General features: G+C 48.6%; 1 pseudogene; it reads right to left on the bottom strand.

Annotated features, from left to right (window-relative positions):
• Positions 1-9,721, bottom strand: part of LOC125533780 (beta-glucosidase 16-like) — a 73,911-nt pseudogene extending 64,190 nt beyond the window's left edge.
• Between the last annotated feature and the right edge of the window lie 4,977 nt (positions 9,722-14,698).

Here is a 14,698-nt window from a genome sequence, read left to right as displayed (position 1 = left end):
CAACGTCAAAATTGGGAAGCAAGGCAGGCGGAGGTGCTGTGCTTAGGGACCATATGGGGGCGTTCAGAGCGGGGGTGTGTCATCTTTTTCCGGCATCGCTGATCCCGAGGTAGCAGAACTTCTGGCCTGCAGGCGAGCTCTCGAGGTGGCGAGTGATATAAATGTGCAAAGAGTCCATGTGGAGTTAGACTCCAAAGGAGTGGTGCGTATGCTGCAGAATCAAGCAAAGGAGCTATCAAGTGACAGGACCATTAGTGGAGGAGATCAAAACGATGCTGTGATCTTTTGATGAGTTTAAGATTTCGTGGGTTCGACGTTCAGCAAATGTTGCCGCGCATAAGTTAGCTAGAGTAGGTGTGGGTGATGAACTTTGTAAGGTTTGGTTGGGGGCTCCCCCAGACTTCGTTCTTTCTGTTTTGTCGGATGAGATTCCGAACTTCGTAAGTTAAATAAAGCGGCAACTTTTGACCCTCAAGAAAAAGAAGTCGCATGCAGGTACCTCATTCCGGCACCCAGCCAACCGCCATACCGGGTCTCCAGATCATGCGGCAGATCGAAGTGATGCAGCGTCACGAACGGCTCTATCCCTGCTTGACATTTTTGGCAATTATTAGTACAACGTGCGTTTTAGGATTCCTCTTGGTTGAAGATTACCACTAGCATGAGTTGAATTTGCTGCAGATTAAACTCTACGTTTAATTAAAGAGAAGGCCAAACTTTGGGTCAAAGCGGGTGTGAAGAAGTTAAGGAATTTAAATTTGGGAGAGTAACAACATTGGTTGTAACGGCGTCGCTGTAACACAAACTCATTCTTCTCCTTAATTAATAGATGAGGCAAAGCTTATGCCACCGTTTCGAAAAATATCTGCTGCAGATGTGTGGCGTGTGGGACTACCTTTCTCAAGGAGCGCAGCGATCAGGCGGTCATAGAAAGCGATGGCAGCTGAATTAACTCCTCCAAGCCAGCCTCCTACGAGGACGATGTTAATGCCCCATATGTAACCTGCCATATTTGTATTCCAACTCTTGCCATTTTCGGCACTAAGTTATGATATTTCCTCGTTGTCGGGTTTTTGTCTCCGTGTTGCTTTTGTATTTGTCATGCATCTCATATCATGTCATCATGTGCATCGCATTTGCATACGTGTTCGTCTCATGCATCCGAGCTTTTCCCCATTGTCCGTTTTGCATTTCGGCGCTCCTATGTCCTCCGGTGTTCCCTTTTACCTCTTTTCGTGTGCGGGTGTTAAACATTCTCGGATTGGACCAAGACTTGTCAAACGGCCTTGGTTTACTACCAGTAGACCGCCTGTCAAGTTTCGTGCCATTTGGACTTCGTTTGATACTCCAATGGTTAACCGATGAACCGAGAAGGCCTAGTGTGTGTTGCATCCCAACACCTCTCCAAATTGGCCCCAAACCCAGCTAAACCCCCTCCATCATCTCGTCCGTTCGATCATGATCGCGTGGCCGCAAACCGTGCTCAATTTGGAGCCTCCTAGCCCCCTCTACCTATAAATAGAGACTCTCCCCCTAAATTTCGGATCAAAACCTAGATCCCTCTCCCCTCCGCGCGGCCGGACGTGTCCGCCCGCCGCCGCCACGTGGCACGCCGCCATTCTCCCGGCCGCATCCCTCCACCGCCGGCCCGCCGAGCCCAGGGCGGGCCCCCGAGGCCCACGCCGCCCCCGCGCCTCCCCGGCTCACTGCGCCGCCCGAGCGTCGCCCCGCCGCCGCAGCAGCTCCGGCGAGCCCGCGCCGTCTCCACCCGCGCCGGCGACCGCGCCCGCGGTCCCCTTCCTCACCGCCGCGCCGCCCAGACCCCAGATCCGGCCGGTCCCGTCCATTCCGGCCACCTCCGTCCACTCCAGCGCGTCTCCGGCGAGCCCCCTCTGATGAACCTCAGAGACCGTGCCTGATCTAGATCTGGAACTCGAGGGTTGACCTAATTTTTGCCCTAAGTCCCAGTAATTTTTAGCATTTTTCATCATGCCATAACTTTGCATCCGTGGCTCCGTTTTGGACGTGTAGCATATCAAATTGTTTGCCTCGACGAGTACTTCATTTCATTCCATTGCACCATGTTCATTTGAGTTCATATTGATGCCTTAAATGCTGTTGCAAGAGTGCTATGTAATGTTAGTTTCAGTTTTTATCAGAGATTGGACTTTTGTCATTTTTGGCATGTTTAAGGTGTGCCTCCTATGAACTTGAGCCCTACATGTGTTTTGAAGTATGCCATGCCATCTTTACAGGGGTGTATGCCATGTATTTTGTGATCTTTGTGGTGACTAGCACAAGCATGCAAAGTAGCTCTCGTATTGTTGCTAATTTCAGGGATTTAGAAATCTTCTAAGTTTTTGCCCTGTTAATATTTTTATACCATGTATTCTTGTTGCTACAGAGTGATCCATGCCTCTTTTGAGCATGTTCAGTAAGGATCATTTTGAGATATGGTTATGCTCTATCCATCCATGTCTTTTTTGAAATTATGGAGCACCCTATCATGACTCAATCGAGCTCTACTTTTGCTATGAAATGTTCCTGGCAGATTGTTACGTGTTAAGCAATTTTGCCGAGATTGTTGTAGTTGATCCGTGCATGCCATGAGGTTGTTCTTGCCATGTTTAGCTTCTATGCCATGTCTACTTGCTGGGTGTATGCTTAGTTTGTTAAGCAATGCCTTGTGGCGAGTGCATCGAGCTCGTAAACATGCCTACGTGAATCTATTTTGCGATGTTCCAGTTTTATGTTAAGTCTGAATCTGTTAACGAAAGTTGCTATGTTCACATGGTTGCCACTGTATTTTCTGATCCCTTTTGGCTTATGGTCAGTAAGGGACTTTTGTAGTATGCTTTGAGTAGCTTCATGCCATGCCTTGCTTTTCCATGATATGTTCCTGTAGCATGTTGTTATCTTGTTCTAAACATTGCTTCCTGATGTTAAATTCCTGACATGTTATTTTCTCTAAGTCTGTAACCTGTTATCTTTTGCACTTTTGCCATGCTTGTTTGAACCTGCTATTGAGTGAATTAGCCATAGCTCAGTGTTCATCTTTTGTCAAGAATCTTGAGTGGATCCCTGCCATGTACTTTGGTGTTGTGTTAGAGTGCAGTAGCTTGTTGTTCTTGATGCATTTAGATGGCCTCGTGATGTTATCGCAGATCGGTGCCATATTTGTTTTGCTTGCCATTTGCACACCGTGCATCTGATTCCGGTGATCTTTATATCGATTTCGACCGAAATCAACTCATCATTCCAGTGGCACTCTTGGTTTTCCAAGTTGAGGCCAGTTTCAGTCTTTCCTTTCCAAAACATGCATATGCATCGCATATCACATCCCGCATATCATGCCATGTCTTGCATCATGTTGTTTGCGCATTGCACCGTGGTTGATTGTGTCTCCCTTTGCTTGTGTTCTTGCTTTGGGTAGAGCCGGGAGACGAGTACGTGATCGAGGAACCCATTGAGTACGCTTACGAGGATCAAGCTAAAGTCAACTCGGAGAACTTTGCAGGCAAGATGACCATACCCTCAAAATCACTTCTATCTTTGCTTGCTAGATGCTCGCTCTTTTGCTATGCCTATGCTACGATACCTACCACTTGCTTATCATGCCTCCCATATTGCCATGTCAAACCTCTAACCCACCTTGTCATAGCAAACCGTTGTTTGGCTATGTTACCGCTTGCTCAGCCCCTCTTATAGCGTTGCTAGTTGCAGGTGAAGATTGGAGTTTGTTCCTTGTTGGAACATGTTTATTGTTGGGATATCATTATTATATCTTGTCTATTTTAATGCATCTACACACTTGGTAAAGGGTGGAAGGCTCGGCCTTATGCCTGGTGTTTTGTTCCACTCTTGCCGCCCTAGTTTCCGTCATACCGGTGTTATGTTCCTTGATTTTGCGTGCCTTACACGGTTGGGTTATAATTGGAACCCCTTGACAGTTCGCCTTGAATAAAATTTCTCCAGCAAGGCCCAACCTTGGTTTTACCATTTTCCACCTAGCCTTTTTTTCCTTGGGTTTCGCAGACTCAAGGGTCATCTTTATTTTTAACCCCCCCCCGGATCAGTGCTTTTCTAAGTGTTGGTCCAAACTGAGCGATGTCCGGCGCCCCCTGGGCAACAAGGGTCTATGCCAACCCGACGTCTTGCCCATCCGGTGTGCCCTGAGAACGAGATATGTGCAGCTCCTATTGGGATTTGTCGGCACATTCGGGTGGCTTTGCTGGTTTAGTTTTACCATTGTCAAGATGTTTTGTAACCGGGATTCCGAGTCTGATCGGGTTGTCTTGGGAGAAGGAATATCCTTCATTGACCGTGAGAGCTTGTGATGGGCTAAGTTGGGACACCCCTGCAGGGTTTTGAACTTTCGAAAGCCGTGCCCGCGGTTATGGGCAGATGAGAATTTGTTAATGTCCGGTTGTAGAAAACCTGAAACTTAACTTAATTAAAATGAATCAACAGAGTGTATGGCCGTGATGGTCTCTTTTCGGCGGAGTCCGGAAAGAGAACACAGTCTCGTGTTATGCTTGACCATAGGTTGTTCTAGGATCATTTCCTGATCATAGTTTCTCGACCGTGCCTTGCCTTCTCTTCTCGCTCTCATTTGCGTATGTTAGCCACCATATATGCTAGTGCTTGCTACAGCTCCACCTCATACCTTTTACCTTACCTATAAGCTTAAATAGTCTTGATCGCGAGGGTATGAGATTGCTGAGTCCCCGTGACTCACAGATTCCTTCAAAACTAGATGCAGGGACCGATGATACCATCCCAGGAGATTCGACTGAGCTCAAGTGGGAGTTCGATGAGGACTCAGGACGATACTACGTTTCCTTTCCAGACGATCAGTAGTGGAGCCCAGTTGGGTCGATCGGGGACATTATGCATTTGGGGTTGTCTTTATTTTGGTTCCGTAGTCGGACCTTGATTGTATCTGGATGAATGTAATGTTATATTTCACTACTAGGGAAAAGCCTAGCAGCAGCGCGGGTTTTGGGTGTATCAGTAGCGCGGGTGCCCGCGCTACTGATACGGCGCCACAGCTAACTTGTAGCAGTAGCGCGTGTTGACACACGCTACTGCTATACATGGTTAGCTGTAGCGTGTGTTGCAAACAACGCTACTACTAATTAGCTGTAGCGGGTCTTATATCCCGCGCTACTGCTATTACTTTCAAAAACAAAAAAAAATTCTCGATCCCGTGCGTGTTGTCAATGGTAGCAGTGGTTCGATCTAGCGATGTTTGGCGTCGCAGGAGGCATGAACGGACAGCGGAAGACCAGATCCAGCAGTGGCTGTTGGAGAGGGCCCGTTTCTATGGCAGAGCTAGGCCGCGGCGTGGGACTCCTCTTCCTGACCATGCCAGATAGCTCCGGGTGGTCCATGGCGACGACCTGCACGGGCATGAACATGGTAGGGTGAGTCAAACCAGAGGGAGAGAGAGGAAAGGAAAACTGAGGAAGAGAGGAAGGTGATGTAGGGAGCAGCGGAGCTAGTCACCGATGGTGAGGTGCTCCAGTGTGGTGGCACGGGGCGGCGGCCTCCTAGACGTCGGTGGAAGACCGGCGAGCTCCTAGACGCCGGTGGCGTGAGGCGGCGGCCTCTTTCGGCGCCACGGAGATGGATGGGCGCATGGGTAAGAGGTCCATGTGAGAGCGTATGGAAAGTGAGAGGAGAGAATGGTGGAAGAGAGGAGGGATTTGGGAGAGGAGATGGGGATTCGGCTGAGTATATGGCGACTTCACCTACCTCGTACTTATTAGTAGCGAGGGGTATAAAACCGCGCTACTACTATCAACTTAGTAGTAGCGCGGGTTTATACCCCCCACTACTACTATGGCATGTGTCGGGGGGCACGGTAGAGACCGCTTAGTAGTAGCGAGGGTTAAAACCCCGCGCTACTACTATCAACTTAGTAGTAGCGAGGTTTAAAAACCCGCGCTACTGCTAATTAGCAGTAGCACTTCTTTTTGTGCCGCGCTGCTGCTAAAATTCTATGTATAAGGTTTTCCCTAGTAGTGTTTATGCATTGTGTGACGTGGCGATTGTAAGCCAACTATGTACCTCTTTTCTTATTCAGTACATGGGTTGTGTGAAGATTACCCCACTTGCGACATTGCTTACAATGCGGTTATTTCTCTAAGTCGTGCTTCGACACGTGGGAGATATAGCCGCATCATGGGCATTACACGATAATTCAACGACAGTTAGTTAGCTAAGCAATAAAACCTGAACACTAATAAACCGCAAAAACTCATTAGTGCTATTTGTGTACTGGTTCTTCTTTGCATGCGTACTTGGTAGGAGTCTCGCCCATGAGATCGAGAATATGTAGGAGTTGACACTTGACACCCAGATCATGCATGATCTCCACGTCTTCCTGCTCAACAACAAGGTAGTGTCAATGGTTACATGCATGGGCAAGCACAGTAAATTAAGAGATGCGTAATCACATGACAAGTACTACTTGTGATTGCTTGTTGGGCTAATCAACTCTGTACCATGAAACGGTGGTAATGGTCGTCCGCCACGTCCCCGTTCCGCCCATCGTTGATCTCCCTAGCTGTAGCAAACCAAAACATTTTGAGAGCAAAGAAGCTTTGCCTAGCTTTTAAAATAGAGGATCACATGACGCGTTACCTGATATTCTTTCAGAATATATGCAGATCCGCACGACAGAAATTGCCATATAGAACACGGATAAAACGCAAACAATTCTATGGCCACTCGCACTATTATCCGCAGACTGTTGCTGCAGTTGTGGCATCGCTGTCGCATAAGAACGCACGCCTACTGAATAGGTGATATATTCAAATCCCACTTGGAAGAGAAAAGAAAATGCTCCAGAGAGCGACGCCGTTTCTTTCCAAGTTATCCTATAAGCTCGAGGAAAAGGCGATGTGTTTGCCCGGCACACCTGCATCGGTGACAGTGAAATGGGTGCTGGCCTCCGTATCTTTCCGATGTCCGGCCTAGGGATCTCACTACTCAAACCTGAATCTTTCAAGGTTAACATTTTCGGACCCTAGCAGTACTACGACATGGCTGGCTTATGTTTCTATCTTGCTGATAATTTGCCAGCAATGAAGTAATCTAGCTTCATGATTACCGTACATGGTAAATTAATCAGTGAATTGTTATTTACGGCCTTATGAGCTATCGCCATCTGATATCTTTCTGCTTCGGAGAGCGTAAGCATCAGTTTGAGCTTTGTCCTAAGCAACAGGGATGAATCGGAGAAAGGCAAGAAAGAAGAAAACCATGGGGGAGATGATCGCTTAGAGCATTTCCAGCCGCGCCCCAACAGGCTCCCTCAGACCACTTTTTTAATGCCGGCGTGAAAAAAACGCACCATTCGCGTCTCCAGGACGCTAAAAATTGTCGGTTCGGCCTTTTTTTTCGCCTGGCGGTCACAGGCCGAACCCGGCGCACTGGGGAACAGTTAGGGGCTCCGGAGCAAGGGAAAAGCGTGGCTGGCCCACACCGTCAGGGAAAAAAGTTAAGGTTTTCTTCCCCGACTCGCCTCCCACCCTCCGCGCCCTCGGCCACCAGTAGCTATATCCCGGCGCCGCCGCCCGCCCTACACCGCTAGATAGCCATTCCCCGCTGGAAAAATAGCAGCGCTTCGCCGCGGCAGCCCCTCCAACAGCAGCTGGGCGTTTCCGGCCGCCGTTTCCGACCGCGGAGGCGCGGTTTAGCGGTGGGTACACGCCCACCGAGCGCAAGGTGTTCGGCGACTTGCCTGCCTCGGCGATGGACTTGGATAACGAGGAAGCGCTCGCCCCGCTGCTGGAGGAGGAAGCCGAGGCCGACGTCCAGGAAGAAGAGCATCTCATGGTGCTCGCCGCCCTCGCCCAGCTGCTGGCGAGCAATGAAAAGCCGCGGCGAGGTGGCTTGGCGCCTAGGCGGGTGAAAGCAAAGAACCGGCATCGTCTCGAAGGTTATTGCATGCTCTACTCTGACTACTTCGCCGATGCTCCACTTCACGACGAGAAAACATTTCGGGGTCGTTATCGGATGAGCCGAAAGCTCTTTCTCAGGATTGTGAATTCCATCCGGGAGTTTGACAACTACTTCAAGTGCAAGATGGATTGCACCGACGCTCTTGGATTCACCTCCATCCAGAAGTGCACGACAGCGATGAGGATGCTTGCATATGGAGCTCCCGGTGATTCACTCGACGACTATGGACGCATGGCCGAGTCCACCAGCGTAGAGTGTTTCTACAAGTTCTGTCGTGCAGTGGTGGCAGTGTTTGGACCACAATACTTGAGAACACCCAATGCGGAAGACACTGCTCGGATCCTAGCACAGAATGCAGCAAGAGGATTTCCTAGGATGCTTGGAAGCATCGACGGCATGCATTGAAAATGGAAGAATTGCCCATTTGCTTGGCAGGGGATATACAAAGGCGCCAAAGGCGGTTGCAGTATGGTGCTTGAGGCGGTGGCCACACAGGACCTCTGGATTTGGCACTCCTTCTTTGGTATGCCAGGAACTCACAATGACATCAACGTGCTGCAGTGCTCTCCTGTCTTTGCCAAGCTTGTTGAAGGTCATTCTTCTCCGGTGAATTTCGAGATCAATGGGCGGCACTACAACAAGGGGTACTATCTAGCTGATGGCATCTATCCGAGATGGTCGACATTTGTGAAGATGATCTCAAACCCTGTGTCAGGAGGCAAGAACGCCTGGTTTGCGAAGGTTCAGGAGGCTTGCAGGAAGGATGTCGAGCGGGCATTTGATGTGCTCCAATCTCGATTTGCTGTTGTCCGGTACCCCGCTCAGACCTGGTTGAAAGATCAAATGTGGGAGATTATGACTTGTTGTGTCATCTTGCACAACATGATCATCGAGAGCGAGCAAAAAGACCCAGTGTTTGACACTGAACCATACTACAGGCAGGGTCCTCTAGCCGAAGTTGATCACCAGCTATCGGCAACCTGGACTGCCTATCTCAGTATGCGTCAGGAGATCCGAGACCCATAGGTGCATCATCAACTGCAGCAAGATCTGATAGAGCATCTATGGAGGCTCAAGGGCGACGCCGGACGCGACGTGTAATGAAATATGAGTTTTTATTTGTTGAACTATATAATTTGTATTGAACTATTTGTTGTTGTACTATTTTGTTAATGTATTTAATATTTTTTGATGAAATATGTGATAAAAGAATTTTATGTGCATAATTGAACGCCGAACAACGGTGAACCACGTCGAATATAGGCCTATTGTCGCCCATATGGACCCTTTATTCGCCGAAATGTGACTGAAAAATGGGCCAATTTCGACGCCTGGGAGCGAGCTGGGGGCGACGACTGGGCGCGAAACTGCTCCAGCGCCGATTGCATTGCCGGCTCACACTCAAGGAGTGATTTTTATGCGTCTTGAGGGATCGAACGGCTGAAGATGCTTTTACACTGCGTGTGGGTGAAAACATCCCAGTTGCTGAGGCCCTTGCCGTCCTCCAGGTACGCGCCCTCGATCTGGATGCCGGAAATCACAGCACGTTGGGAACGAATGGCATCTCAGAGAGAAGTACGACGACGACGGTGAAGCCGGCCAAGCTCCACCAGTTACTAACCTGGTAAGAAGAGGTGGCGGCGCCGAAGAGGAACCCGGGCGGGAACTCGGCGCGGTCGAGCCCTCTCGCCGACGGCGCAAGGATCGCCAGCGCCGCCAGCATGATGACCATTGCCATCGCCGCGGCCATTTCCTCAAGGTAGCTAAGCTTAGCTAGAAAGGCGACGCCTGCCTCTTCGTTTCTACTCCCCTGGATCAGACCAAGCTTATTTAAAGGCAACAGCGAAGTGCGCCATGTCCCTGTCACCTGTCACTATATCTAATCATGCCTCGGGCCGCTGCCGATATACGAAGTGAGTACGTACGGCACCGCCGATATTTACCGCGCCGGCCGGCTCATCGTCACCGCCCACAAGGCCAGGCCAAGCTTTGGTCGGGGACTTGGGGTAACTGAGATCCACATGGTGCGCGCGAGAGCGACGTGTGAAGGGCGATAATGGATCCATCTCTGACGTACGCGCTGGCTTGGCGGACTAGACGATGCCCGTCGAATCAGCTCTACCAAAGCGCCGGGTCCTCGATGGATCCATCTCTGCTCTTGCTCGTGCGTCCTCCGATGCGTCGTCCGCGGGAAGAAACAAGCCGTCGAAAGCAACCTGACCGGCACACGACATGGTCGTCGCCTCACAGGGTAGGTAAGCACGGCTCGGCGCGCGCTGATCCCGTCTGGTCGAGCTCTGGTGCGGCTCTGGATGCTGCCGGTGGATTTGTGCGCGGCCCGGCGGCGACATGTGTGACTCACGTGGGGTTGGGCGGCGTCTCGCCAGAGTGATTTTGCGAAAGGGAAGACGTGGCCGCGCGTGGCGAGCCACCAACCCGCCGGAATCGGTTCATCTTTATTATTAAAGGAGAATCGAACGTCGTAATGGTTCGATCTCCCCCCATACGATCCCTGGTTCGACCTCCCCTCGTACGACCCCACGCTAGAAAAGATCGCAACCCACATTCGAGTATAGCGGGAAAAAAACATCTGGCACGATCTCCACCTCCTCCCCGACCTTCCCGTTTGCATCCCAGATCTCTCTCCCCAAACATGATCCGTCCGCACCTCTTCTCCCGGGACCACCCAGCGCCTCCGATGGACGCAGCAATCTCCGGCGACCACCCGACTCCTCCTCTTCCCGTGAGTGTGACTCCCCCTCTATGGCAATCTATTATGTGCCGCCCTGGCCATGGACTTTTCGCCATGGGCGCCTCCTTTTGCCATGCCCGCAAGGTATGCATGGTCGGGACCGGCACCGCACGGTGGAGACAGCGATGAAGGTCTAGGATGGGAGGCACGAGAGCTGCAGCGGTGGAGGCGGCGGCGGAGATCGAGGAGGAGTGCTCGGGGAAGTGTGTAGGGTGCTTGCCAGAATACCTACGTCGCCGATGGGCACCACCACTCTCCCCGGCGGGTTCAAGTCCGTCGTCTACTCCAGCGGCATCACCGCTGCCGCGCTCTACCGAGTCATGGCATCACCGCCCTCAACGACTCGTTCAGGCACGATGGGTGCAATGACTACCTCCACGGCGGGTGCCACGCCGTCCGCCCTCGACGACTCGTTCAGGCACGGCTTCCACGTCAAACAGTCCAAGCTCAACCTGGGAACTTCACCATCCGTCTCGGACACTGCCCAATCAGTACGTGCTTGCCATTGTCTTGAATTCTCACACCTGGACGGATTTGTACTCGGACGACGACTCACACCCGACATGTCTCCTCCTCCCTCGCTGCCGGTAGGCAACTTTACCTTTCTGAATTTCTTCAGCAATGTTAGACGCATGGTTAAACATGTGATTTTGGCTATGGCTAGCTTGATCATCTGTCATGTGTGATGATGCACAGCGCCCAATAGAGTCGCTCTACTTGTCTATATGCTTTCCGGAAGTTAATTTTGCAGGCACCCCTAATTTCTTGCTTAATGTGCTCAATTAGTTTTTGCGAAAAGGTGTGATGGAACCCGGGTGTCCCGACACCCGGTTATCTCGTCCGTTCGCCGAGTACAAGATTCGTACCAGTTACTTTTACAGGTGCAGAATCTTTACAATACCAGGCTACTTAGCAGGCTTTATTTAAGGAGACAAAGAGCTACGGGAGGTGAGACAAGGCTGGCAGGACTAGGCCTTGCAGCCCACGCGCTGCTTGTTGAAGTGACAGCACAAAAAGACGACGGTGCATGCGCTCAGCGGCCTCACATGAGATTCCCTTGAGTACACCAAGCTGATGGATGCGCCCATTCATACTACAAGAGATTCCCATTTGCCACCTCTCCGTTCAGCTTGCTTCCTCTCCTTTCAGCTTGCTCATTTAGCTTTGTCAGAAGAACGCATAGCCCCATCTTCTAGCTAGGTCACTGTTCAGCCACTAGATGAGTCAAAGCTCGTCGCATTATTTCACCCGACTAGCCAAAAGTTACCACTTTACCCGTATACACTGGACTGGATTTTTTATCCCGTGCCCATCGTTGCAATTTTTTACCCGGATGGGAAACAGAGAGGGTGGAAAGATTTGGGGCAAAATACTTTTTTTTGATGGGCAAAATACTGGATGGCCGAGGGATTTGATGGCGACACGTCCCGTCGTTGTTTTATATTCTAGCAGGCCATGGTCTCATCTGCCATGTTTTGTTTTCTAGGTGGAACCAGCCCACGAAAAGCAGCGCTAGACTAGGCCCAGCTTGTTTGTTTTTTTGTCCTTATGCATACGCTTAATGAAGCAACAGTTCTGCTAATGCTTCTGCTAGCTACAGTGTGACGCACAAATCTCGAGACATCATATCTGAATGAATGGTTGAGATAAGGGGGTGTCTAGGCACCCGGGAGCTGAAAATCCACTCTGTTAGTTTTTGTTGTATGTTACTTTTGATGGATGGATCAACATCTAACTTGGATTGACTTTTGTATGAACTCAAGGTGTACTTGTCAGCTACCTTGGAACTTGTCATCCTTGAATTTTTATCTGAAGAATTAGAACTACATACGAACTATGCGTCTGCCTCCTGTGTCATCATTGGTGCTGACCCGAACCAACATTTTTGCTACCATCTCGCTGCCCCTGGTACAACAACGACGGGGCAACTGATGCCTTGGCGAATTACGAGACGGACGACGAGGACGGCCCTCGATCAGCAACATTATTATCATACCATGAATTACTACTTGTTACTTTCGGTAAAATTCAGAATGATGTCTTTTTCTATCTCTTGTGTGGCGCAACACATGTGCGCAAGTCCTCTCTGCTGTAGCTAGATAATTGCATTCCCTACTTTTTTTTTGACTGGTAATTGCATTCCCTACTTGGGTAACATTATTTCCATTTCTAACTTTTCTTTCTACTTAATTGATTAATTCTCATGGTTATTCATTTATCTTTGTTTTTCCCATGAGCAGAGCAACTTCCTTGTGGATGACAAAAGAAATCAGTCCGCAAAATATTTTTAATTCATTCTTTCTACTAAGAAGTTTCACTTTTTTACTAATGCACATCAATTGGTAAGGATGAAACGATGCCGGTTTGCTTTACGTTGGTTATACATGTGCATACTTTGCTATGTTAGATCTAGGAGAGAGTTATTTTATTCGCCCACCCATCTCTACGTTTTTTTGGTAATGCTGATATGTTTTTTCATCTTCCGATCTAGGAGTACTTTGCTGCACTTGTGCTCTTGTTACTTTGTTTGCAGGTCAGCGGGACTGAATTTTTCATGTTAACACGAGTCATGGTAGTAGGCTATTGCGACACTTAACTGGGAGCCCCCCTAGCAGAACAAATTGAAAATGGTCCCATCCTCCTATCCATGCTTATCTTAAATACTTCGCTATGGTTTAATGTGTATTTTAATGTTGTAGCTTACTAGCTTTCTACTTTTGTGTACAGTTCCAATTCGGTTCAACCCATTTAGCTTGACTATAACTGAAAGTGGATAAAAGATATGCATCAGTTTGTCAAAATGCACACTGGTTATATTATGAATGAGTATATCTATCACCAGAGCATAAGCAAATATCTTACTTTTTTCATGAAGCAAACTCATATTATATTTATCACATTTCGATATTGGAGCAATGGTAGATTTGAATAGATGATTACTGTAGTCCACACCTGTCCTTAGCACTTGCGTTCGTGTGCTTCCTAATTTTTTGATCACAAAAACTGAGCTTACATTGTGGTTGTAGAGGTAGGAAAAAGCAATATATATTTGGACCGAGTGTGGTTTGCTTTACAATTCCATATTTTTTTCATATGCTAAATAATTCCTCACCGTATCTTGGTAAACTATGCTGGAATAGGTCAATCGCAGTTGGCACACAAGAGCCTCACCTTTCAACTGAGAATGTTAATAGTGACATAGCCTGATCCATGGTGAGTGTAGATTCTGTACACTCTGCATCTTGATGGAAAGGTAAATGAAGTTGGGTGTTATTATGCACACACATGATCTGCTAAGCCTATTTTTTAGCATGTGCATTCTTTTTAGTTTTGTAAATTTTATTTTGAATGCCGTCTTGGTGCAAGGAAATTTGCAAATATCTATTGCTTGTTCATAGCAATGTGGATGGTGCATTATGCAAATGTTATTTGGTTGTGTAGTTAACTATATGGAATCGACGAGGATGAATGAATGGGGTTTTCAGATATAGATCTGTGTTTGATGCAATATGCATTTACATGAAACCTGTGAATCTAGCACATCATGTTGATATATGCACATTATTACAGGTGAGTCTATAGAGCGGTTGGATTGGTGGGGAGGCATGATAGACAGTGAGGGGTGGACGAAGAGGCAACATATGCCTGAGGAGAAGGAAGGCTCGTAAAAAAATAAGTAAAAAACAGGGGAGTTAGGAGAGGAATTTGGTACTGTATAGGGTTTCAGTACCATGCCGCAACGGACTGAGTTTCTCGGCTCCATCGCCACCATGATAACGTAAATATGCTAAGCATATTTTTGTTTGCATGTGCGTTATTTTAACTTTTCTAAATTTACTAGGAGTGCAGTTTTGGTGCAAGAAAGTCTGCAAATGTTTATATTGGTGGATGCCTAGATTATGGTTGGTTTGCAACATTTCAGTATGCATGTGACAGCTTATAGAGAATATAATTGCTTCACTTCAAATTGCATTT

Source organism: Triticum urartu, chromosome 2A, assembly GCF_056163025.1.
Source record: "Triticum urartu cultivar PI428250 chromosome 2A, HENAU_Tu73, whole genome shotgun sequence".
Taxonomy (NCBI): domain Eukaryota; kingdom Viridiplantae; phylum Streptophyta; class Magnoliopsida; order Poales; family Poaceae; genus Triticum; species Triticum urartu.
This window is presented reverse-complemented; position numbering and strand designations above follow the sequence as displayed.